The sequence below is a fragment of the Bufo gargarizans genome, chromosome 2 (genome assembly GCF_014858855.1).
Source record: "Bufo gargarizans isolate SCDJY-AF-19 chromosome 2, ASM1485885v1, whole genome shotgun sequence".
Classification (NCBI taxonomy): domain Eukaryota; kingdom Metazoa; phylum Chordata; class Amphibia; order Anura; family Bufonidae; genus Bufo; species Bufo gargarizans.
In genome coordinates, this window is record NC_058081.1 from 333,866,229 (window position 1) to 333,893,729 (window position 27,501).

The 27,501-nt window shown below is 43.3% G+C and overlaps 1 pseudogene; it reads right to left on the reverse strand.

Annotated features, from left to right (window-relative positions):
* LOC122925882 overlaps window positions 1-27,501 on the reverse strand; it is a 2,558,103-nt pseudogene that overhangs the window by 1,425,915 nt on the left and 1,104,687 nt on the right.

Here is a 27,501-nt window from a genome sequence, read left to right on the forward strand (position 1 = left end):
GGAAACTGTGATAATGGCAGGTCAGGGGAAGGACATTAAAATCAAGGGAATCAAGGATCAGTTAGGCGTAGTGGGCATGAGCATTTTGAAAAATAGGTAATGTCCACCTGGGCACTTTCCATCTCATTTATATAATAATAATAATTATATATATATATATATATATATATATATATATATATATATTATATTATATTACATACTAAGTAATTATATGCAGTAATCAATATTAGCTGACAAAACAAACTTACAATAACTGTTATCAAAAGAATAAAACTTCATGTTACTCACTGGTTTAACTTACCTTTAGGTTATCTGGAAGCTCAGCTCTTCCTGCATATCCCAGATTCATAATTATAAATACCATACATGATGAATCTAAACTTATTTCAGTACCTTCAAAAACAAAAGTTTGAACTTGCTCTAATATGGCTCGCTGGATTGTCTGAATTTGTTGAGCAACTACAGAGAGAACCTAAGGGATTATGAGATCAGTTTAATTTAAAGGACAATATACACAAATATTAGAATACAATACATATACTCCTGCTAATCAGTATAGAAGTTTGTACTTAAAACAACATAATAATAAATGTTAGAGATTTCACTATAATGATAGATACTCTCTTCCATATACATGTCTGCTATGTGCATCCTCCTACTGAGAAAAGGGAGAACAGAGATAGCCTTTAGCAACAGGAGCAGAGCGCTGATAGATTAATGTCAGAGTCAGCAGCACTAGCATCTAGATGAAGACCTTGCACACACTCTGCAGGAAATTATAGGAATTGTTAATTGAAGACTATTTGTGAAGTTGTTGAGCTTTAAATTTAGGGTGCGAATGAACAATATAAAAGTTCAGTCATGCATTTGTATCCTTTAATAATTATGTCAAAAGTTTATATGTATATCTATATTTTTAGATACTGTATAATGCCATGCATTGTATGCGATGTATGTACACATGAAAGAACTGAATTTAAAAGTCAATATTATATTTCTGAATTTATATTTGCACTTGCAGAATTGGTGCTTGCAGTGCATACTAAGTTTTCTAAGCAAGTGGTGTTGGAATTACCTCCAGCTCAATACGATTAAATTCATCAAAGCATGCCCAAGCTCCAGACTGTGCCAGACCTTTGAAGAATTTCCCCATGGCTTTATAGTCTAGTCCATCAGAGCAGTTAAAAACAACACACTAAAAAAAGAAAGCAAAAGCTGTTTAAATATTCATAAAAGCCACATATAGATACTATTTGGAAAAATAAAGATTAACAGAACAGAAAGAAATACGAAAGCATGGTCAAGTCTGTATTCTTTTAATTAAAATAATTTCATATAACGTTATGTTTTCACAATGGCTGCAGTTGACAACACAGTTAATTAAAAACAATAAAGAAGGCCATACATCTGCGAACGAGACAGCACTGAACTTAATTAAGGGTAATCAAAAAGATCAAAACAGAGTGGAAACGAGGGAACACAGCAAAAATTACAATAGCATCAATTATTTTAATTTAGGAAAGTTCAAGGTCATAAATATTGTTTGTTCATTTTATTCAGACTGTGCCCAGTTTATTGCTGCATTTAATATCACCAATATTATCTCACATACAAAAACATAGTTAAAGAATAACTGTTTACTTTATTGATAGTCTGTAAATTATATGATGCTAGGGATCATGGTGACATCACCATTCGAAAACTATCTCAAGCTATAAATGGAGTGGAAAACAATATACCCCACTAACAGTTTTTGGGTCCACCACTGGGCCCACAGACATTTTTGTAGGGTGTGCAGAAGTTATAATGAAACCCCAAACCTAACCTAAAAGTCATTTGACCAACATTAGGAGACCAGTACTATAAATGATGATAGTTGCGAGACCATGATACAAATTTTGCACTACGATCGAGACTTTTTAAGTTATGCCCCTGTCACGGGACGCCTAGGCGCTCGCTCTCCTCAGCGCCGTCGGCGTCCCGTTTCTGTGCAGGAGCGAGGATGCGCACAGTGTTAGGGGGCGGGATAGACCGGCCGCGCACGTCTCCTCCGCGCGGCCACGTCACATGACCCAAGCTAGTAAGTATTTTACAGGCAGCCTGCTGTCCACAGGTTGCCTGTCAATTAGGTTCTTGGCGATTTCTGTTACCTGGCATACTTACCTGTTCCTGTCGTTTCTGGACGATCCTCTGCCTGCTCCTCCTGTACTGCGCTGCTCTCCTGGTATTCTGACCCCGGCTTCCACCTGACGATTCTTTGCAGATTGCTGTGGTACTTTATTACTCTCCTGGTATTTGAGCCCGGCTTCTCCTGACTATTCTCTGCCTTATGCTTTGCACTGCGTTGCTCTCTTGGTATTGACCCGGTCCATTCACTATCCATAATTTCTCTTGTCTGTCCTCCCAGCACGTATTCTAAGCTAGGGATTGCCGTCCAGTTGTCCCCTGTCATTAGGAATTGCGAGGCAAGTAGGCAGGACCAGGGGTGAGGGTGGAGAGCAGTGGTCACTATCCTCCCCCCTGTGTGTGTGTGTACGTGACTGTTACAGCCGCTGACTGGACTCTGCCATAATAAATAGAGCATTGCCAAACCTTATATGTAGTCTAATGCTGCAAACCTGTACTTCTGCCGGCTTTCAGATCTTTGTTGTTACCAGCAGCAAAACACCTGGTGATAAGATTATTTTATGGTACCCTTTGTAAGGTATCACTCTCTCACAGGGGGTCACAATCACAGACTTCTCCTCTGGCAACGGGTTTCAAGTCCAAATGGTGCTTTATTTTGGCACTTCAGCACCAGCACAAACATAAATCCAAACCAAAATAAACACCTGCCCGTCTAGGCACTAGCTAATACAGACGTCTTCTCCCTGACTCACCTCTAAAGCGCAGTTTACCCACAAAATTAAATCCAGCTTTCCTCAGCCAAACAGTCCAGCAGCCTCCAGGCTGTGACCACACAAGCCTCTGCAGCTTTCTGGATTTTAGTCATCTCACCCAGCTGAGGTACCTGGGTGGGATATACACGTCTTCCAGCACTGTACACATTACCACACTTTGTATAGGTCTTCCCTGGCAGTACTGCAGTCGCAGGCAAGGCCCAGCCAATTTAGTCTCTGATGTCAACAACATATAATATTCACTTCAGTGTAGTGAAAATTATAGTGCCTCTTGCTCCATATTAGTAGGGAGGAACTTTTACAAAAAAAAAAAACCTTACAGCTTGCTTTGGGGATTTGAACCCAAGACTTTCTATATGGGAGCTAGAACATATACGAATACACTATAAACCTCCCAAGTTATAAAGCTAAGATTTCCAGCTCACCCAGGCTTGTTCATAGTATCTGTGTGTAGTAACTCCTGGAGTTTCAGAAAACCTGATACTCCAAATCCAGCACTCGGAACAGTCCAATAAAATCCACAGTTTATTTCTTGAAAATACACAAAAACTCCATTCCCAGGAGCCCATTTCCTGTTTTGACCAGGGATTGGGCTCCTGTATATTAACAATTTGTATTTTTCCAAGAAATAAACTGGATTTTATTGGACTGTTTATAAGGCAGGATTTGTTTTTGCTACAGTTCTGAAAACCTGATACACGTGCGGCGGCCGCATGTGTTCTGCCTTCCATTGTTTTCCATAGCTCCATTCAATAGAGTTAAGCCGTGAGTGGGTCTGCAGTCTTTAAAGTGAACAACTGCAGCAGAATCCATTGTGGTGTCAAAATCCACTGTTTAAACACCCTGTAAGAGTTTGGCCAAAGTGGACAACCCCTTTAACCCTGGTATTTATAGAAAAAAAATGTTGGATTTTTTTTGTCAAGACTACATACAAAGTTGATTGATTTAACTTTTTTAATTTTTTTAGATTGCATTTAAAATCTGAAACCGGAATGGTCATTATGGGTGTGAGAGAAAATTTATGAAACTTTGGTGCTCCACTACTGTGTCAAAAACAGGTAAATCATTTGTTGGATTATTAAATGAATTTGCAAACAGTTTGCATTCATTTATAACACACTTCTGTCTTGTTTTATTAGTACCACAAGGCATATCAAAGCTCATATCTACCATATTTTTTTTATCTAATACACTTTTCTACCTATTCAAAACCTACATAGTACACTTACTGTTAGCACTGAGAACTGCATCCCCATTCCTCTCTATATATTCCTAGTGTGTCTCTTGTAGCAGAGATCAGTGTGGACAGTAAGTGTACTATATTTCTGTATTATTACCATCAGAGCTAATCACTTCCGCCTTGATCCTCTTCCCTGTGCTAACCGGAAATACACATTAAAGAGGTTTTCCGGGATTTTGATACTGATGACCTATCCCCAGGATGGGACCGACACCTGGGAACCCCCAATCAGCTATTAGAGAAGGCACTGGTGCTCCCGTAAGTGCTGCCTTCTCCATGCTTACCAAGCAAAGCGACATCCATTGTATAGAAACTGTGCTTGCTATCACACTCAGCCCCATTGAAGTAAAAGTGGCCAAGCACAATACCAAGCACAGCCACTATACAGTGTATGGCACTGTGCTTGGTGAGCTCCAAGGTGTCAAATCCCTACCAATCAGATTTGCTTTTCTGGTGCCAAATTTATTAAGATAAATGTCCCTCTTAATAAATTTGGGTCAAATTTTGTACAACTAGTCAATGTCACGGCCTATGGTGTGCACCGTGACACTGTTGCCACGCTTGCTGTTGCTGGTGGCAACATGTTGCTGTTTTGACGTGTTGTGGCAGTGTCACGGGTTTTGCTGTGTGCACCGTGACTTGCTGGCCACGCATGCTGTTGTCTGCGGCAACCTGTTGCCTTTTGCTGGTGTGTGCAATTCCCCTTTAAGTAGTGTCTCCCTGCTGTGTGGTGTGTGTGGGGTTAATAAACTGGCTGGAGCAAAGGTGGTCCCATTGGTTTCCCGGAGGGGTGAACCTAAAGACATTAGCAGCCTTGCCTGGAGCCACCTTGCTTCAGTTTCCGCATGGGGGTCCAGGTTATTTTTGTGTGGTTATTCCATCTTTGCTGTGGCAGGTAAGTGTTTGATGTTCCATTGTTACATTGTGTTCTTACCTGCCGTGCAGTTGCTGCATTATCTTTCTCCCTGTCAGCTACTGGGCCGCTGGAGATGCCTTGAACAGGAGGTCTCTGCCCTGTCACGATGTTGAGGGCGATGCAGGGATTCCTAGACTTCTAGGTTCGTGGGTATGAGCCCCCATACCATTGAAGGCGGCTCATACAGCCAGGAGACTAGGGCTATTTTAGGGAAGCTTTAGGAGGTTACCAGCTCCCTTTTCCCTGCCTATGGCTTAGTACATGGTGACATTGTACGGTGGGGAGTTTCCCCCACTCCCCATCGTGACAGTCAAATTTAGAATTTGAATCAAGACTTAAAGGGGTTTTCTGGGATTTTAATATTGATAAGCTATCCTGTCATCAGTAGTGTTGAGTGAATCGAGCTTCAGATCCTAGATGAGACTTCTTGTGAGACTTCAGTGAATAACTTTAGTCATCAATTTTTAAACTTTAAAACCATTTTAAAACATGGATCCAAAGTTATCTTTGTACCGACTGGTACCTTGGTACAGAAGACGACTTCGGATCCATGATTTGAAATGGTTTTAAAGTTTAAAAATCAAATTCTGAAGTTATACTCACTTCGCCTCTCCGGAGCCCATACATTTGATTGCTGTATGGAAAACAAATCTCTGTACAGCATTCAAATGAAGTTTTGACCAAAAACCATCTATGATCCAAAAGCTCGCTTCACTCAACAATAGTAGTCAATATCAGATCGATGGGGGCCACACCCCCACCCATCAGCTGGTTGAAGACAAAGCTATGCTCCATTGACAATGAAAGGACTGCTGTACAGCTGTACAGTGATATCTACAGCACATATACTAAACATTAATTAATAATACATACAGTATTATTAGGCTTAGTGGCCAGGACTAAAACTGTAGGATTATTGGATTTTTTATAAAGACATGGAAAATGTAAAAAAAAAAAAAATATAAAAAAAAGTATATTAACATAAAAACTTGATTTAATCAAAAGGTCATGACATGCAAGCTTTCACTTTCATTTAAATTTTGTGTCAGGCATTTCAGCTGTAAGAAAGTTCAAAGCAATAGTTATTGGTGGCAAGTGTGACATTTTCCTGTACATTTCTTGAAGACACCCACTGCTAGTGGAGTTCATTGCAGGGTCAAGTCCTCCAAGTCATACTTTTCCAGGAATTAAATATTGGTGTGGCTTATATATTCAAGATAGGTCACCAATATGTTATTGATGGTGTCCAACTCCAGGTTTTCCGGCTGATCAACTTTTGGAAGGGGCCATAGCGCTTGTGCATGCGCTGCAGTTTCTTGGTTGGCCTGTGGGTTTATGCCCATTTTTCTCATGGCCTTTGCGTAGCTGATGCCCTACATAATTGAATGGGATTGAGTGGCAATGCCAAGCACTTCCTCTATACAATGTATGCTGTATGATTGGAATTGTACAAAGAGGCCACAACACTCATCCGAGATCTTGATTTTTTTTAAAGTAGATTACAAATGTATATTAAGGGTGTATAATGATTCTTTGTGCAATATATAAAATTAGAAAACGAATAGTGAAAATTAGTCTTTTAACAGTCTCTATAATTAACAGTAACTTCTAAATTTGTTAAACTCACCAGTACCTGCACAGTCTAGCTTAGAAAAATTACCTAAATTAATAGACAGCAATGGAGAGTGACTACAAAAAGTGTCTCTCACTTTTGAGCACATTCCTTGCCCGTATTGGTTCGAATGACCACTATGTAACACTCAATTTTCTCTGTGTGTTTGTGCTATAGAAAAATTGAACACTTGCTATTAGTTATACTGTCAAAGAATGCTTCTATCAAGTAGGGTCAGAAGGGTGGTTAGCACTTCTTGTAATAAGCTTTCTCTAGTTGTAGATTATTCCTGAGTTGACTGTCATTACAAGTATTTTCATAGGTCTAACATATATCGGTGTGAACATCTTACCTGTTTTGCCACTGCTCTAGCCAAGCCCTTACAGGTCTCAGTTTTACCTGTTACTGCTGGGCCCTCAGGCGCTCCTCCGAGATTTAACTGCAGAGCTCCCAATAATGTTCTGAGACACAGACATAAGATATAACTGATTCTAAAATAGCACAGATTAAAATCTTATTTAACTGAAACAGCGGGATAAGTAAAACTTTAAAACCATAAAGAGAATGAAAATAAATAAACTTTACAGTTTAATATCTGTTTTTTAATCTGTTCTTTTCTCCAATGAGCATTTTCCACAACATTAAAGCCTGAGAGTAATATACAAGAATAAAGGGGTTTCAGCTGGAATATGGAGGTCATTACCAGTGAGACCAATGAATGAACACTGAATAAATGTTAAATATAAGCAAAAAGCAATTTACAAAAAGCTTTGTCCTTTTATTGTTATTTTGCTTATTGTAGTTTGGAGATGAACTGAATATAATTTATTTAAAGCGTGATTTTAGATTGTGTTAGTGTTTAAAATATTTAAAATTCTTCAAATTATTAGTTCAATCATGGCTCAAATATTCTATAATTTCACAATAAATATGGAAAATCTACTTTTCCATCTTGAGACTCGGCAAGAAAGAACTTCTCATCATAGCCAGAAAATTGTGAAAACTTAATGCACATTCAATGATTAAGTTTTAGACCCATGACAACACTTGATTAAATGTACAGTATAAGGCTACATTCACACGTGTTTTGCGGTATGCAAATTGCTGATCCACAAAACAAATGGCCAGCGCTAGATATAAAATATCTATTCTTGTCCGTAACACTCAAATGCAGACAAGAATAGGACCTGCTCTATATTTTTGCGGGGCCATGGAATGGACCTAAGGATGCGGAGAGCACATGGTTTGATGTCTGTACCTTTTGAGGCCCCATTGAAATTAATGGGTCAGCACCTGTTCCACAAAATTTCAGAATGGAAATTGCAGAATTACGGTTGTGTGAATGCACCCTAAGGGCTCATGCACACGACCGTATGTATTTGGCTGTCCGAAAAAAAATCTGATCCACAAAAAATACGGATGACATTCGTGTGCATTCTGTATTTTGTGGAATGGAACAGCTGGCCCCTAAAAGAAAAGTGCTATCCTTGTCCATAATGCAGACAATAATAGGACAGGTTCTATTTTTTTGCGGAATGGACATACAAAAAATGGTATGCACATGGACTAACTTTCATTTTTCTGCGGACCCATTGAAATTAATGGTTCCACATACGGTCCGCCAGCAAAACGGAACAGACATGGAAAGAAAATACGTTTGTGTGAATGAGCCCGACATTTCTGCTTTGCTGTGTATTTTAACAAACCGTTAACTATGTAAAACATACAGTTCAATAGTTTGAGTTTTTATGTTCTTGTAAATTCCAAAATATCCTCTCTAATTTAGTCGTTTGCCAAAGTTTTAGGCGGCTATGGAAAAAAGCAGTATAGTAATAATGCTTTCAAAAACAGAAGTGTTTATAGTTTAAATTTAAATGCATTCTGCAGCAAGACAATGACTCCAAACATACAGCCAGTGGCACTAAGAACTATCTTCAGTATAAAGAAGAACAAGGAATGATGGAAGTGATGATATGGCCCCAAGAAAGCCCTGATCTCATCATCATCCAGTCTGTCTGGGATTACATGAGGAGGTAAAAGGATTTCAGCAATCCTACATCTATAGAATATCTGTGGTTAGTTCTCCAAGAGGTTTGGAATGACCTTCCTGCCAAATTCCTTCAAAAACTGCGTGCCAGTGTATCTAGTAGAATTTATACTGTTTTGAAGGCAAAAGGTGGTCACACCAAATATTGATTTGTTTTAGATTTCTTTCTTGCACATTCACTTAGTTTTTTCTTCATTGATAAAAATTTAATATTCTATAAAAGTAAAACACTTCTATTCTTAAAAACATTTTTACTTTGCTGATTTTTTTCACCAGAACTACTTAAACATTTTCACACTACTGTATATTATTTATAGAACAAACCATGTACAGGAGAAACAATCTTTAGGCCAGAATGATCTATGGGAGCAATGATGAATATTTTAGGGTACTAGATTCAGATTATACATGGCCATAATACAGGTACAAAAATGCTACAGAAAATGCAGATGCAATTATAGATATCTACAGATGGCTTTCAGTGCATGTGCAGTAGAAGACTAAGCAGGGAGGATGTTCACAATTTTTTCTATGGGCTGTCTAGTATTTCAGCTTTTCACATTTAAGTTTATGTAAATGTTTTCCCCTGCCCCCCTTCTCTTCTGTTGATATGTTGGCTAAAAGAGGTGGCAGATGACAGAGAGTAGCACATTATTTTAGGAGGAGCCTACATACTGTAGGGCTTGTTTGCAGTCTATAACTAGAGATGGCCTTGTGGCTCGCCTGGCGGTCGTTTTGCAGCAAACTTTGCTCATTCGTGTTTCGCCGAACATGCAAACATATGGCGATATTCGCATGCGCCATATTCTTTTGCATAGCGCCAAACTTTGACCCATGACACATCCATCTGGTGGGACAGGACAGCCAATTGAGACGTTTCAGCACATGGACACAACCCCAACCCTATAACAGAACCCGGTCTGGCAGCCATTTTACATTATGTGTTTTGCCAGTGTAGGGAGAGGTTGCATTTTGGAGCAGGGACAGTAAGGGACACCAAATGCTCGCTAACAGGGCCACAAAAGCCCTTTTAAGGACTGGTATAGGTGTGCTTTCTATAGGTGTGATATATACGGTTGTGATATACTTATAATATACTTTCTAACATAGAAATTATATTATAGTGTATTTGTATTGTGCAGCAGTTGTGTGCTGTTCTGCTGCGATACCACAGCTAGATAGAGGGACAAATGTTATTGGAGTAACTAATTGCAACGAGTGTGATAAACCTGTTGTCTTTATAAAAAACTGCTTGAGGGCACAAAATCATGATTGAGGAGTGCTATATACCTGTTTCCGCCAAATACTGATTGAGGGGTTCTATATACCAGTTTCTGCCAAATACTGATTGAGGGGTGCTATATACCTGTTTCCGCCAAATACTGATTGAGGGGTTCTATATACCAGTTTCTGCCAAATACTGATTGAGGGGTGCTATATACCTGTTTCCACCAATTACTGATTGAGGAGTGCCATATACCTTCTTCCACAAAATACTGATTGAGGGGTTCTATTGCTATATACCTTCTTCCACCAAATACTAAATAAGGGCTGTGATACACCTGCTTCCACAAAATACAGATTCAGGGGTGCCATATAACTGTTTCTGCCAAATACTGATTGAGGGGTGCTATATACTGTACCTGTTTCTGCCAAATACTGATTGAAGGGTCCATATACCTTTTTCCACAAAATACTGTTAGAGGGGTACTATTGCACTTCCACAAACACTGCTCTTCTCTGCGGACTTGTGCAGAGGGTCATTTAGAAACTGACAGTCAGAGGTAGAGGCAAGACATTCCACAGCAGTGGTAGGTGTTAGGAAGGTGCACCAGGCCGAAGCCTAAGTGGGAAGTTGGAGAAGGTGCATGTGATGACGTCAAAGTATGCACCAGAGTTGAGTGGCTCACTCAGCCTTCCATTTCTGCACCCTCCTCATCCTCTGTATATCCACCCTCCTCACTCTCTGCTGTGTGCACCTCCAAAGATATATATTTATGCTATGATCGCCTAATCTACCTCTACTCACAGAATCCAAAGTTCTTTTCTGTCAGGTGAATGGCTATTGGCAAATTTTTGGGGCCTGTACTGGCCGACAGTAAAATTTTTTTTATCTCTAGCCACATAATCACACTCCATTATGGTGGCGTATGAACCACATTCACCATCATGACCTTCTAATGTCACAGGGTCATGTGACTGTTCCCCCCACTCCATACTGTGCCCCTTTGTACCCTGCATTGTGCTGTCTTACCACACCCTGTGCAGTGCCCCAAGTCATTCCCTGTACTGTGCCCTCTTATACCCTTTTATTCAGTCACGGTATGGCGGTGTTATCCGGTCACTGTAAAGAGATGTTATCCAGTCAGTGTATGGCAGTGACCATAACTGTATCCCTTTCCCTGCCCAAGCCATTCTTTTTTAGACCTGGAATGAGCGAGAAAAATATGCAGATTGTGATGTTAAGGACCTTTGCGCCACAATCTGTGTCAGAAATACGACTAACATATATACGTATTTCTATATAATAAATTAAAACCTAATTGTTTTATTATTCGGGGGTAGGGCTAATATGTTTATATTATACTAGCAGAAGGACCTGGCTTCGCATGGGTATATTTCATCTATGTTTCCATGTGTCGTTAAAAGATATCGACAGTTTCCCCATAAGTGACCTCTACAGTACCAGCCCCTTTAACAATCACCTCCACAGTGGCCACCCCTTTAACAGTGACCGCCCATTTAGCATTGACCACCCCTTTAACAGTGACCTTCATAGTGGCCACATCTTTAACAACGACCTCCACTGTGCCCTCCCCTTTAAAAGTCACTTTCACAGTGACCGCCCCTTTAACTGTGACTTTCACAGTGACCGCCCCTTTAACTGTGACTTTCACAGTGACCGCCCCTTTAACTGTGACTTTCACAGTGACCGCCCCTTTAACTGTGACTTTCACAGTGACCGCCCCTTTAACTGTGACTTTCACAGTGACCACCCCTTTAACTGTGACTTTCACAGTGACCGCCCCTTTAACTGTGACTTTCACAGTGACCGCCCCTTTAACTGTGACTTTCACAGTGACCGCCCCTTTAAGCAGTAAAGAAATATGGCTGGGTTGTTATGGAAACCTGGAGTAAAAATGTGTTTATGGCAGTTGGGCTTTGAATAGAAAGAATTGCAGGCTTGTATTGGGGGGGGCTAATTTTTTGCGAATATCTCAGTAACGGTACGTCCTAGAGAGCCAAGAACCTTCCCGGACACCTGATGTACCTGTGTGCCAAATCTGGTGAAGATCGGTCTAGTCGTTTGGTCGCGCATAAAGAACGTCTAGACAGACAGACAGAAACTCATTTATATATATATATATATATATATATATATATAAGCGATATTCTAGTGTTTTACACTGTGCCCTGTATTTCCCAGTAGAAAATGATCCTTGGGAAACACAGTTCTCATCCCTGACCACCAGCACCAGGTAGCTCTGTCAGTACATGGCGACCTCCCCTCTCCGCCATGCTGCTCCGCTGTGTACTGGTGCTTGTTCTGATACTAGGGCTAGGTTCACATCCTACTTTTGCCATCCATTTAATGCATACCAAAAATGTATGCGTTAACAGATGCCTCAGACTGATGCCGTACTGTGGCATCCGTTCACCATACAGTTCCATGGTAGAATTTTTTTTTTTACATTAACGTATGCAATTTTTTTGTGGACTCTGCAGGATGCAAAAACGTGGAGTGCTGCACATTTGTATATAATTTTTCTAGGCTCCAGCGGGGCACATTTTTGAGAGTTTACCTTTAAGACGCATAAAAATATATTTGTGGTAATTTTTGCCAATAATTCACCTCTGGTATATCACTGTCCATGTTGTGGGACTATTTGTGTACTTCTAGTAAGTGACCTGAACGTTTTTTCAGATTCGCCTGCCATTAAAGTGAATGGGGCCTGCCGCGAATGCGCCTTCGCGTTCGCAATTCATCCTGGCCGATGTTCATCCATCACTTTCTATTACCTTGGAGACACACACGTGTACTTAGGAGATACAGATACAATTGTCAGGACATTAAGGCTCTTTGCTTAGTTGTTGACTATAAAACTTCAAAGCACACATATGATTTAGTTTTACAATTCTTTTGTGATGGGTTTTGAAGTGTCACCTCTTCATAGGTTGAGGCGTTGGTAATCTCTGGCTGTGAATCAGGAAAGGAATGATATTCATTTTTTGTTAACTGACTGGTGTAGCTACGACATGAAGGGACATAGAAACATTTAAGCAATTAATAAGGAGAATGTAGATATAAGAAATAATCAGAAGATATCAAGGGAATACAATTATAAGGTTTACTGATTAATGTATAATTACATTATATTAATTACTTGAAATTGAGGACATACTGTATGCCATCATGCAAACTAAAGCAAAATGTGGTAACACAGCAGTAATATAAAATGTGCAATACAACTCAGTGGGAACAGAATTAATGCATATTTCTTCTTTTCCTTTGCACCCCCCCCTCGTGCCACACTCCTGATGTCTCATTTATTAATGTGCTTTTCACTTCCTTTAGTCATGCATCTTTCTATATACAGTATATGCATCTGTATAACTTGGGCTCTTTTTTTTTTAATTCTGGCTTAGGCTTACTGACAAAAACATGAAACTAGAGATGAGCAAATTTTCCAACTTTTGCTACTTGTCCAATCCAGTTGAATCTGTAAAATGGTGGCAAGTCATTTTGAATGAGTTGTGCAGGACAAGTCACAAACATTTGGGCTTTGGTAAAGTTTGAATCTTTAGGAAATGTGTAATGTAGAATGGATTCCCTCATGTCTACTTGTAATTGTATACATTTAAATCTCTGCTCTTTCTGAGCTCAAGATGTCCGCTTTGGCTATTTTCAGTGATAGCATTCCCTGTGTTAGTGTGTATACAGTGATACCTGTTAGTCACCTCCTGCTCAATGTGCTGTGGCTTGGAGCGCACGACTGCTCCTCAGTGCGCTCCAGCTTGGAGCGCATCAGTGCTCTTCTAGTATTTCCGGCAGTGCTCCTGCGCTTCCGGTTCTTTTGCGTTCAAGGTTGGAATGCACAGCACTTCCAGTGTGTCACTTCCTGTTTCGGCGCTATAGCGCGCCCTTTTCGTGTAGAAAATAGTCACATTGCTATAAATAGTTTGTATGTATCCAGTGTACCTTTATGCCATACTTTGTATTGTATGTCTATGTATTTGCACCTGCTACTGAGGAAGGGGAATACTGTCCCTGAAACGCGTTGAGCCATATATTTATTGAAATAAAGGGATTGACCAGAAGCCTCCAGAAGTGTGCTGCCATCAATCCTTGACACCTCTACATGTGATCCTGGCCAGGGGCGTTTAAAGTCACAGGTGTCTTGAGCTTTATCCTGCTGACTACCCCCCAGCGAAGTGAGTGCATACAGATTTTACTATTCTTTACTTTTTTTTTAATTTTAGATTTATTTTATAATTTTAATTGTTTCATTCTATTTACATTACTATTATTGATCCCTAGGTTCTCTGTACTTATATTTATATTATCCTGATTTTCTGTCACTGGAGCACTTATCTATTTGGTACCTGGGACCTATGAGTCCCCTTTCTCTTAAACCTGTTTCCATCAAACTATTCAAATTACGCTTCTAATCCATGCATTGAATATATTATACCTAAGACTAAGGGAGTGGAGCTAATCACCTCTTATCTCACGGACACTTACCATCAGACTGGTGAGATTGCATCTCCATACGGCATTCTCTGTCACATTTTATAACTACTGAAGTCCAGGTGTTTGACTATATCAAACACTCTCATTTTTGCTGTCTTCACTAACAAAATTCTACCACTTCTGTTGGCGCCCATATCTTCTTCATCCCCTGTGGGATTGTGTTATCCCTTTGGATTGGAATAACTTCCTTTTTTTCAGTTTTTTTACAGTCACTGATAAGACAGCCCTGTGTACAGTCGTGGCCAAAAGTTTTGAGAATGACACAAATATTAGTTTTCACAAAGTTTGCTGCTAAACTGCTTTTAGATCTTTGTTTCAGTTGTTTCTGTGATGTAGTGAAATATAATTACACGCACTTCATACGTTTCAAAGGCTTTTATCGACAATTTCATGACATTTATGCAAAGAGTCAGCATTTGCAGTGTTGGCCCTTCTTTTTCAGGACCTCTGCAATTCGACTGGGCATGCTCTCAATCAACTTCTGGGCCAATTCCTGACTGATAGCAACTAGGGATGAGCGAACTCGAACTGTATAGTTCGGGTTCGTACCGAATTTTGGGGTGTCCGTGACACGGACCCGAACCCGGACATTTTCGTAAAAGTCCGGGTTCGGGTTCGGTGTTCGTCGCTTTCTTCGCGCTTTTGTGACGCTTTCTTGGCGCTTTTTGAAAGGCTGCAAAGCAGCCAATCAACAAGCGTCATACTACTTGCCCCAAGAGGCCATCACAGCCATGCCTACTATTGGCATGGCTGTGATTGGCCAGAGCACCATGTGACCCAGCCTCTATTTAAGCTGGAGTCACATAGCGCCGCCCGTCACTCTGCTCTGATTAGCGTAGGGAGAGGTTGCGGCTGCGACAGTAGGGCGAGATTAGGCAGATTAACTCCTCCAAAGGACTTGATTAACTGATCGATCTGCAGCTGTGGATCATTGAGCTGCTGATCCTCAATTGCTCACTGTTTTTAGGCTGCACAGACCGTTTGTCAGTCACATTTTTCTGGGGTGATCGGCGGCCATTTTGTGTCTTGTGGTGCGCCAGCACAAGCTGCGACCAAGTGCATTTAACCCTCAATGGTGTGGTTGTTTTTTGGCTAAAGCCTACATCAGGGTGAAGCTGTCACACCAAGTGCATTTAACCAGCAATAGTCTGTTCATTTTTTGGCCATATACAAAATCAGGGGCAAGCTGCGCCTGTCACCAAGTGCATTTAACCCTCAATGGTGTGGTTGTTTTTTGGCTAAAGCCTACATCAGGGTGAAGCTGTCACACCAAGTGCATTTAACCAGCAATAGTCTGTTCATTTTTTGGCCATATACTAAATCAGGGGCAAGCTGCGCCTGTCACCAAGTGCATTTAACCCTCAATGGTGTGGTTGTTTTTTGGCTAAAGCCTACATCAGGGTGAAGCTGTCACACCAAGTGCATTTAACCAGCAATAGTCTGTTTATTTTTTGGCCATATCCCAGTCTAATTCTGTCACTAAATCCATACCGGTCACCCAGCGCCTAAATACTAGGCCTCAAATTTATATCCAGCTAAATCTGTCCCTAGTGCTGTAGCTGGGCGAGTTATTTAGTGTCCGTTCAAGCACATTTCTTGTTCTGGGTTGAAATACAATTCCCAATTTAGCAATTTCATAATTTAGTGGTTTCTGCTATATCAGAGCTATTTGAAATCTATCCCTAAAAGGGTATATAATATTCAAGGTGCACATTGGGTCATTCAGAATAACTTCACACACACCCGCTACTGTGTATTTCCAAGTCTAATTCTGTCACTAAACCCATACCTGTCACGCAGCGCCTAAATACTAGGCCTCAAATTTATATCCAGCTAAATCTGTCCCTAGTGCTGTAGCTGGGCGAGTTATTTAGTGTCCGTTCAAGCACATTTCTTGTTCTGGGTTGAAATACAATTCCCAATTTAGCAATTTCATAATTTAGTGGTTTCTGCTATATCAGAGCTATTTGAAATCTATCCCTAAAAGGGTATATAATATTCAAGGTGCACATTGGGTCATTCAGAATAACTTCACACACACCCGCTACTGTGTATTTCCAAGTCTAATTCTGGCACTAAACCCATACCTGTCACCCAGCGCCTAAATACTAGGCCTCAAATTTATATCCCGCTAAATCTGTCCTTAGTGCTGTAGCTGGGCGAGTTATTTAGTGTCCGTTCAAGCACATTTCTTGTTCTGGGTTGAAATACAATTCCCAATTTAGCAATTTCATAATTTAGTGGTTTCTGCTATATCAGAGCTATTTGAAATCTATCCCTAAAAGGGTATATAATATTCAAGGTGCACATTGGGTCATTCAGAATAACTTCACACACACCCGCTACTGTGTATTTCCAAGTCTAATTCTGGCACTAAACCCATACCTGTCACCCAGCGCCTAAATACTAGGCCTCAAATTTATATCCCGCTAAATCTGTCCTTAGTGCTGTAGCTGGGCGAGTTATTTAGTGTCCGTTCAAGCACATTTCTTGTTCTGGGTTGAAATACAATTCCCAATTTAGCAATTTCATAATTTAGTGGTTTCTGCTATATCAGAGCTATTTGAAATCTATCCCTAAAAGGGTATATAATATTCAAGGTGCACATTGGGTCATTCAGAATAACTTCACACACACCCGCTACTGTGTATTTCCAAGTCTAATTCTGGCACTAAACCCATACCTGTCACCCAGCGCCTAAATACTAGGCCTCAAATTTATATCCCGCTAAATCTGTCCTTAGTGCTGTAGCTGGGCGAGTTATTTAGTGTCCGTTCAAGCACATTTCTTGTTCTGGGTTGAAATACAATTCCCAATTTAGCAATTTCATAATTTAGTGGTTTCTGCTATATCAGAGCTATTTGAAATCTATCCCTAAAAGGGTATATAATATTCAAGGTGCACATTGGGTCATTCAGAATAACTTCACACACACCCGCTACTGTGTATTTCCAAGTCTAATTCTGGCACTAAACCCATACCTGTCACCCAGCGCCTAAATACTAGGCCTCAAATTTATATCCCGCTAAATCTGTCCTTAGTGCTGTAGCTGGGCGAGTTATTTAGTGTCCGTTCAAGCACATTTCTTGTTCTGGGTTGAAATACAATTCCCAATTTAGCAATTTCATAATTTAGTGGTTTCTGCTATATCAGAGCTATTTGAAATCTATCCCTAAAAGGGTATATAATATTCAAGGTGCACATTGGGTCATTCAGAATAACTTCACACACACCCGCTACTGTGTATTTCCAAGTCTAATTCTGGCACTAAACCCATACCTGTCACCCAGCGCCTAAATACTAGGCCTCAAATTTATATCCCGCTAAATCTGTCCTTAGTGCTGTAGCTGGGCGAGTTATTTAGTGTCCGTTCAAGCACATTTCTTGTTCTGGGTTGAAATACAATTCCCAATTTAGCAATTTCATAATTTAGTGGTTTCTGCTATATCAGAGCTATTTGAAATCTATCCCTAAAAGGGTATATAATATTCAAGGTGCACATTGGGTCATTCAGAATAACTTCACACACACCCGCTACTGTGTATTTCCAAGTCTAATTCTGGCACTAAACCCATACCTGTCACCCAGCGCCTAAATACTAGGCCTCAAATTTATATCCCGCTAAATCTGTCCTTAGTGCTGTAGCTGGGCGAGTTATTTAGTGTCCGTTCAAGCACATTTCTTGTTCTGGGTTGAAATACAATTCCCAATTTAGCAATTTCATAATTTAGTGGTTTCTGCTATATCAGAGCTATTTGAAATCTATCCCTAAAAGGGTATATAATATTCAAGGTGCACATTGGGTCATTCAGAATAACTTCACACACACCCGCTACTGTGTATTTCCAAGTCTAATTCTGGCACTAAACCCATACCTGTCACCCAGCGCCTAAATACTAGGCCTCAAATTTATATCCCGCTAAATCTGTCCTTAGTGCTGTAGCTGGGCGAGTTATTTAGTGTCCGTTCAAGCACATTTCTTGTTCTGGGTTGAAATACAATTCCCAATTTAGCAATTTCATAATTTAGTGGTTTCTGCTATATCAGAGCTATTTGAAATCTATCCCTAAAAGGGTATATAATATTCAAGGTGCACATTGGGTCATTCAGAATAACTTCACACACACCCGCTACTGTGTATTTCCAAGTCTAATTCTGGCACTAAACCCATACCTGTCACCCAGCGCCTAAATACTAGGCCTCAAATTTATATCCCGCTAAATCTGTCCTTAGTGCTGTAGCTGGGCGAGTTATTTAGTGTCCGTTCAAGCACATTTCTTGTTCTGGGTTGAAATACAATTCCCAATTTAGCAATTTCATAATTTAGTGGTTTCTGCTATATCAGAGCTATTTGAAATCTATCCCTAAAAGGGTATATAATATTCAAGGTGCACATTGGGTCATTCAGAATAACTTCACACACACCCGCTACTGTGTATTTCCAAGTCTAATTCTGGCACTAAACCCATACCTGTCACCCAGCGCCTAAATACTAGGCCTCAAATTTATATCCCGCTAAATCTGTCCTTAGTGCTGTAGCTGGGCGAGTTATTTAGTGTCCGTTCAAGCACATTTCTTGTTCTGGGTTGAAATACAATTCCCAATTTAGCAATTTCATAATTTAGTGGTTTCTGCTATATCAGAGCTATTTGAAATCTATCCCTAAAAGGGTATATAATATTCAAGGTGCACATTGGGTCATTCAGAATAACTTCACACACACCCGCTACTGTGTATTTCCAAGTCTAATTCTGGCACTAAACCCATACCTGTCACCCAGCGCCTAAATACTAGGCCTCAAATTTATATCCCGCTAAATCTGTCCTTAGTGCTGTAGCTGGGCGAGTTATTTAGTGTCCGTTCAAGCACATTTCTTGTTCTGGGTTGAAATACAATTCCCAATTTAGCAATTTCATAATTTAGTGGTTTCTGCTATATCAGAGCTATTTGAAATCTATCCCTAAAAGGGTATATAATATTCAAGGTGCACATTGGGTCATTCAGAATAACTTCACACACACCCGCTACTGTGTATTTCCAAGTCTAATTCTGGCACTAAACCCATACCTGTCACCCAGCGCCTAAATACTAGGCCTTAAATTTATATCCCGCTAAATCTGTCCTTAGTGCTGTAGCTGGGCGAGTTATTTAGTGTCCGTTCAAGCACATTTCTTGTTCTGGGTTGAAATACAATTCCCAATTTAGCAATTTCATAATTTAGTGGTTTCTGCTATATCAGAGCTATTTGAAATCTATCCCTAAAAGGGTATATAATATTCAAGGTGCACATAGGGTCATTCAGAATAACTTCACACACCCGCTACTGTGCATTTCCAAATCTAATTCTGTCACTAAACCCATACCTGTCACCCAGCGCCTAAATACTAGGCCTCAAATTTATATCCCGCTAAATCTCTCGTTACCGCTGTCCTGTTGTGGCTGGGAAAGTTATTTAGTGTCCGTCAAAGCACATTTTTTGTTCTGGGTTGAAATACAATTCCCAATTTAGCAATTTCATAATTTAGTCGTTTCTGCTATATCAGAGCTATTTGAAATCTATCCCTAAAAGGGTAGATCATATTGAAGGTGCACATAGGGTCATTCAGAATAACTTCACACACACGCTTCTGTGCATTTCCAAGTCTAATTCTGTCACTAAATCCATACCGGTCACCCAGCGCCTAAATACTAGGCCTCAAATTTATATCCCGCTGAATTTGAATACAATACATTGGGCCAAATAATATATTTGTTGTTGTGGTGAACCATAACAATGAGAAAAACATCTAGTAAGGGACGCGGACGTGGACATGGTCGTGGTGGTGTTAGTGGACCCTCTGGTGCTGGGAGAGGACGTGGCCGTTCTGCCACATCCACACGTCCTAGTGTACCAACTACCTCAGGTCCCAGTAGCCGCCAGAATTTACAGCGATATATGGTGGGGCCCAATGCCGTTCTAAGGATGGTAAGGCCTGAGCAGGTACAGGCATTAGTCAATTGGGTGGCCGACAGTGGATCCAGCACGTTCACATTATCTCCCACCCAGTCTTCTGCAGAAAGCGCACAGATGGCGCCTGAAAACCAACCCCATCAGTCTGTCACATCACCCCCATGCATACCAGGGAAACTGTCTCAGCCTCAAGTTATGCAGCAGTCTCTTATGCTGTTTGAAGACTCCGCTGGCAGGGTTTCCCAAGGGCATCCACCTAGCCCTTCCCCAGCGGTGAAAGACATAGAATGCACTGACGCACAACCACTTATGTTTCCTGATGATGAGGACATGGGAATACCACCTTAGCATGTCTCTGATGATGACGAAACACAGGTGCCAACTGCTGCGTCTTTCTGCAGTGTGCAGACTGAACAGGAGGTCAGGGATCAAGACTGGGTGGAAGACGATGCAGGGGACGATGAGGTCCTAGACCCCACATGGAATGAAGGTCGTGCCACTGACTTTCACAGTTCGGAGGAAGAGGCAGTGGTGAGACCGAGCCAACAGCGTAGCAAAAGAGGGAGCAGTGGGCAAAAGCAGAACACCCGCCGCCAAGAGACTCCGCCTGCTACTGACCGCCGCCATCTGGGACCGAGCACCCCAAAGGCAGCTTCAAGGAGTTCCCTGGCATGGCACTTCTTCAAACAATGTGCTGACGACAAGACCCGAGTGGTTTGCACGCTGTGCCATCAGAGCCTGAAGCGAGGCATTAACGTTCTGAACCTGAGCACAACCTGCATGACCAGGCACCTGCATGCAAAGCATGAACTGCAGTGGAGTAAACACCTTAAAACCAAGGAAGTCACTCAGGCTCCCCCTGCTACCTCTTCTGCTGCTGCCGCCTCGGCCTATTCTGCTGCTGCCGCCTCGGCCTCTTCCTCCGCCTCTGGAGGAACGTTGGCACCTGCCGCCCAGCAAACAGGGGATGTACCACCAACACCACCACCACCACCTCCGTCACCAAGCGTCTCAACCATGTCACACGCCAGCGTTCAGCTCTCCATCTCACAAACATTTGATAGAAAGCGTAAATTCCCACCTAGCCACCCTCGATCCCTGGCCCTGAATGCCAGCATTTCTAAACTACTGGCCTATGAAATGCTGTCATTTAGGCTGGTGGACACAGACAGCTTCAAACAGCTCATGTCGCTTGCTGTCCCACAGTATGTTGTTCCCAGCCGGCACTACTTCTCCAAGAGAGCCGTGCCTTCCCTGCACAACCAAGTATCCGATAAAATCAAGTGTGCACTGCGCAACGCCATCTGTGGCAAGGTCCACCTAACCACAGATACGTGGACCAGTAAGCACGGCCAGGGACGCTATATCTCCCTAACTGCACACTGGGTAAATGTAGTGGCAGCTGGGCCCCAGGCGGAGAGCTGTTTGGCGCACGTCCTTCCGCCGCCAAGGATCGCAGGGCAACATTCTTTGCCTCCTGTTGCCACCTCCTCCTTCTCGGCTTCCTCCTCCTCTTCTTCCACCTGCTCATCCAGTCAGCCACACACCTTCACCACCAACTTCAGCACAGCCCGGGGTAAACGTCAGCAGGCCATTCTGAAACTCATATGTTTGGGGGACAGGCCCCACACCGCACAGGAGTTGTGGCGGGGTATAGAACAACAGACCGACGAGTGGTTGCTGCCGGTGAGCCTCAAGCCCGGCCTGGTGGTGTGTGATAATGGGCGAAATCTCGTTGCAGCTCTGGGACTAGCCAATTTGACGCACATCCCTTGCTTGGCGCATGTGCTGAATTTGGTGGTGCAGAAGTTCATTCACAACTACCCCGACATGTCAGAGCTGCTGCATAAAGTGCGGGCCGTCTGTTCGCGCTTCCGGCGTTCACATCCTGCTGCTGCTCGCCTGTCTGCGCTACAGCGTAACTTCGGCCTTCCCGCTCACCGCCTCATATGCGACGTGCCCACCAGGTGGAACTCCACCTTGCACATGCTGGACAGACTGTGCGAGCAGCAGCAGGCCATAGTGGAGTTTCAGCTGCAGCACGCACGGGTCAGTCGCACTACAGAACAGCACCACTTCACCACCAATGACTGGGCCTCCATGCGAGACCTGTGTGCCCTGTTGCGCTGTTTCGAGTACTCCACCAACATGGCCAGTGGCGATGACACCGTTATCAGCGTTACAATACCACTTCTATGTCTCCTTGAGAAAACACTTAGGGCGATGATGGAAGAGGAGGTGGCCCAGGAGGAGGAGGAGGAGGAGGAGGAAGAGGGGTCATTTTTAGCACTTTCAGGCCAGTCTCTTCGAAGTGACTCAGAGGGAGGTTTTTGGCAACAGCAGAGGCCAGGTACAAATGTGGCCAGCCAGGGCCCACTACTGGAGGACGAGGAGGACGAGGATGAGGAGGAGGTGGAGGAGGATGAGGATGAAGCATGGTCACAGCGGGGTGGCACCCAACGCAGCTCGGGTCCATCACTGGTGCGTGGCTGGGGGGAAAGGCAGGACGATGACGATACGCCTCCCACAGAGGACAGCTTGTCCTTATCCCTGGGCAGCCTGGCACACATGAGCGACTACATGCTGCAGTGCCTGCGCAACGACAGCAGAGTTGCCCACATTTTAACCTGTGCGGACTACTGGGTTGCCACCCTGCTGGATCCACGCTACAAAGACAATGTGCCCACCTTACTTCCTGCACTGGAGCGTGATAGGAAGATGCGCGAGTACAAGCGCACGTTGGTAGACGCGCTACTGAGAGCATTCCCAAATGTCACAGGGGAACAAGTGGAAGCCCAAGGCCAAGGCAGAGGAGGAGCAAGAGGTCGCCAAGGCAGCTGTGTCACGGCCAGCTCCTCTGAGGGCAGGGTTAGCATGGCAGAGATGTGGAAAACTTTTGTCAACACGCCACAGCTAACTGCACCACCACCTGATACGCAACGTGTTAGCAGGAGGCAACATTTCACTAACATGGTGGAACAGTACGTGTGCACACCCCTCCACGTACTAACTGATGGTTCGGCCCCATTCAACTTCTGGGTCTCTAAATTGTCCACGTGGCCAGAGCTAGCCTTTTATGCCTTGGAGGTGCTGGCCTGCCCGGCAGCCAGCGTTTTGTCTGAACGTGTATTCAGCACGGCAGGGGGCGTCATTACAGACAAACGCAGCCGCCTGTCTACAGCCAATGTGGACAAGCTGACGTTCATAAAAATGAACCAGGCATGGATCCCACAGGACCTGTCCGTCCCTTGTCCAGATTAGACATTAACTACCTCCCCATAACCATATATTATTGGACTCCAGGGCACTTCCTCATTCAATCCTATTTTTATTTTCATTTTACCATTATATTGCGATGCTACCCAAAGTTGAATGAACCTCTCCTCTGCCTGTGTGCTAGGCCTAAATATATGCCAATGGACTGTTGCAGTGGTGGCTGACATGAAGCCTGATTCTCTGCTATGACATGCAGACTAATTCTCTGCTGACATGAAGCCAGATTGTCTGTTACGGGACCTCTCTCCTCTGCCTGGGTGCTGGGCCTAAATTTATGACAATGGACTGTTGCAGTGGTGGCTGACGTGAAGCCTCATTCTCTGCTATGACATGCAGACTGATTCTCTGCTGACATGAAGCCAGATTGTCTGTTACGGGACCTCTCTCCTCTGCCTGTGTGCTAGGCCTAAATATATGCCAATGGACTGTTGCAGTGGTGGCTGACGTGAAGCCTGATTCTCTGCTATGACATGCAGACTGATTCTCTGCTGACATGAAGCCAGATTGTCTGTTACGGGACCTTTCTCCTCTGCCTGGGTTCTGGGCCTAAATTTATGAAAATTGACTCTTACAGTGGTGGGTGACGTGAAGCCTGATTCTCTGCTATGATATGAAGACTGATTCTCTGCTGACATGAAGCCAGATTCTCTGTTACGGGACCTCTCTCCTCTGCCTGGGTGCTGGGCCTAAATTTATGACAATGGACTGTTGCAGTGGTGGCTGACGTGAAGCCTGATTCTCTGCTATGACATGCAGACTGATTCTCTGCTGACATGAAGCCAGATCCTCTGTTACGGGACCTCTCTCCTCTGCCTGTGTGTGTGCTGGGCCTAAATATATGCCAATGGACTGTTGCAGTGGTGGCTGACGTGAAGCCTCATTCTCTGCTATGACATGCAGACTGATTCTCTGCTGACATGAAGCCAGATTGTCTGTTACGGGACCTCTCTCCTCTGCCTGTGTGCTAGGCCTAAATATATGCCAATGGACTGTTGCAGTGGTGGCTGACGTGAAGCCTGATTCTCTGCTATGACATGCAGACTGATTCTCTGCTGACATGAAGCCAGATTGTCTGTTACGGGACCTTTCTCCTCTGCCTGGGTTCTGGGCCTAAATTTATGAAAATTGACTCTTACAGTGGTGGGTGACGTGAAGCCTGATTCTCTGCTATGATATGAAGACTGATTCTCTGCTGACATGAAGCCAGATTCTCTGTTACGGGACCTCTCTCCTCTGCCTGGGTGCTGGGCCTAAATTTATGACAATGGACTGTTGCAGTGGTGGGTGACGTGAAGCCTGATTCTCTGCTATGACATGCAGACTGATTCTCTGCTGACATGAAGCCAGATCCTCTGTTACGGGACCTCTCTCCTCTGCCTGTGTGTGTGCTGGGCCTAAATATATGCCAATGGACTGTTGCAGTGGTGGCTGACGTGAAGCCTCATTCTCTGCTATGACATGCAGACTAATTCTCTGCTGACATGAAGACAGATTCTCTGTTACGGGACCTCCCTCCTCTGCCTGGGTGCTGGGCCTAAATATATGCCAATGGACTGTTGCAGTGGTGGGTGACGTGAAGCCTCATTCTCTGCTATGACATGCAGACTAATTCTCTGCTGACATGAAGCCAGATTGTCTGTTACGGGACCTCTCTCCTCTGCCTGTGTGTGTGCTGGGCCTAAATATATGCCAATGGACTGTTGCAGTGGTGGCTGACGTGAAGCCTCATTCTCTGCTATGACATGCAGACTAATTCTCTGCTGACATGAAGACAGATTCTCTGTTACGGGACCTCTCTCCTCTGCCTGTGTGTGTGCTGGGCCTAAATATATGCCAATGGACTGTTGCAGTGGTGGCTGACGTGAAGCCTCATTCTCTGCTATGACATGCAGACTAATTCTCTGCTGACATGAAGACAGATTCTCTGTTACGGGACCTCCCTCCTCTGCCTGGGTGCTGGGCCTAAATATATGCCAATGGACTGTTGCAGTGGTGGGTGACGTGAAGCCTGATTCTCTGCTATGACATGCAGACTAATTCTCTGCTGACATGAAGACAGATTCTCTGTTACGGGACCTCTCTCCTCTGCCTGTGTGTGTGCTGGGCCTAAATATATGCCAATGGACTGTTGCAGTGGTGGCTGACGTGAAGCCTCATTCTCTGCTATGACATGCAGACTAATTCTCTGCTGACATGAAGACAGATTCTCTGTTACGGGACCTCCCTCCTCTGCCTGGGTGCTGGGCCTAAATATATGCCAATGGACTGTTGCAGTGGTGGCTGACGTGAAGCCTCATTCTCTGCTATGACATGCAGACTGATTCTCTGCTGACATGAAGCCAGATCGTCTGTTACGGGACCTCTCTGCTCTGCCTGTGTGCTAGGCCTAAATATATGCCAATGGACTGTTGCAGTGGTGGGTGACGTGAAGCCTCATTCTCTGCTATGACATGCAGACTGATTCTCTGCTGTCATGAAGCCAGATTGTCTGTTACGGGACCTCTCTGCTCTGCCTGTGTGCTAGGCCTAAATATATGCCAATGGACTGTTGCAGTGGTGGGTGACGTGAAGCCTCATTCTCTGCTATGACATGCAGACTGATTCTCTGCTGTCATGAAGCCAGATTGTCTGTTACGGGACCTCTCTGCTCTGCCTGTGTGCTAGGCCTAAATATATGCCAATGGACTGTTGCAGTGGTGGGTGACGTGAAGCCTCATTCTCTGCTATGACATGCAGACTGATTCTCTGCTGACATGAAGCCAGATTGTCTGTTACGGGACCTCTCTCCTCTGCCTGTGTGCTAGGCCTAAATATATGCCAATGGACTGTTGCAGTGGTGGCTGACGTGAAGCCTCATTCTCTGCTATGACATGCAGACTAATTCTCTGCTGACATGAAGCCAGATTGTCTGTTACGGGACCTCTCTCCTCTGCCTGGGTGCTGGGCCTAAATTTATGACAATGGACTGTTGCAGTGGTGGCTGACGTGAAGCCTGATTCTCTGCTATGACATGCAGACTGATTCTCTGCTGACATGAAGCCAGATCCTCTGTTACGGGACCTCTCTCCTCTGCCTGTGTGTGTGCTGGGCCTAAATATATGCCAATGGACTGTTGCAGTGGTGGCTGACGTGAAGCCTCATTCTCTGCTATGACATGCAGACTGATTCTCTGCTGACATGAAGCCAGATTCTCTGTTACGGGACCTCTCTCCTCTGCCTGTGTGTGTGCTGGGCCTAAATATATGCCAATGGACTGTTGCAGTGGTGGCTGACGTGAAGCCTCATTCTCTGCTATGACATGCAGACTAATTCTCTGCTGACATGAAGCCAGATTGTCTGTTACGGGACCTCTCTCCTCTGCCTGTGTGTGTGCTGGGCCTAAATATATGCCAATGGACTGTTGCAGTGGTGGCTGACGTGAAGCCTCATTCTCTGCTATGACATGCAGACTAATTCTCTGCTGACATGAAGACAGATTCTCTGTTACGGGACCTCTCTCCTCTGCCTGGGTGCCGGGGCCTAAATATCTGAGAATGGACTGTTCCAGTGGTGGGTGACGGGAAGCCAGATTCTCTGCTATGGAACCTCTCTCCAATTGATTTTGGTTAATTTTTATTTATTTAATTTTTATTTTAATTCATTTCCCTATCCACATTTGTTTGCAGGGGATTTACCTACATGTTGCTGCCTTTTGCAGCCCTCTAGCTCTTTCCTGGGCTGTTTTACAGCCTTTTTAGTGCCGAAAAGTTCGGGTCCCCATTGACTTCAATGGGGTTCGGGTTCGGGACGAAGTTCGGATCGGGTT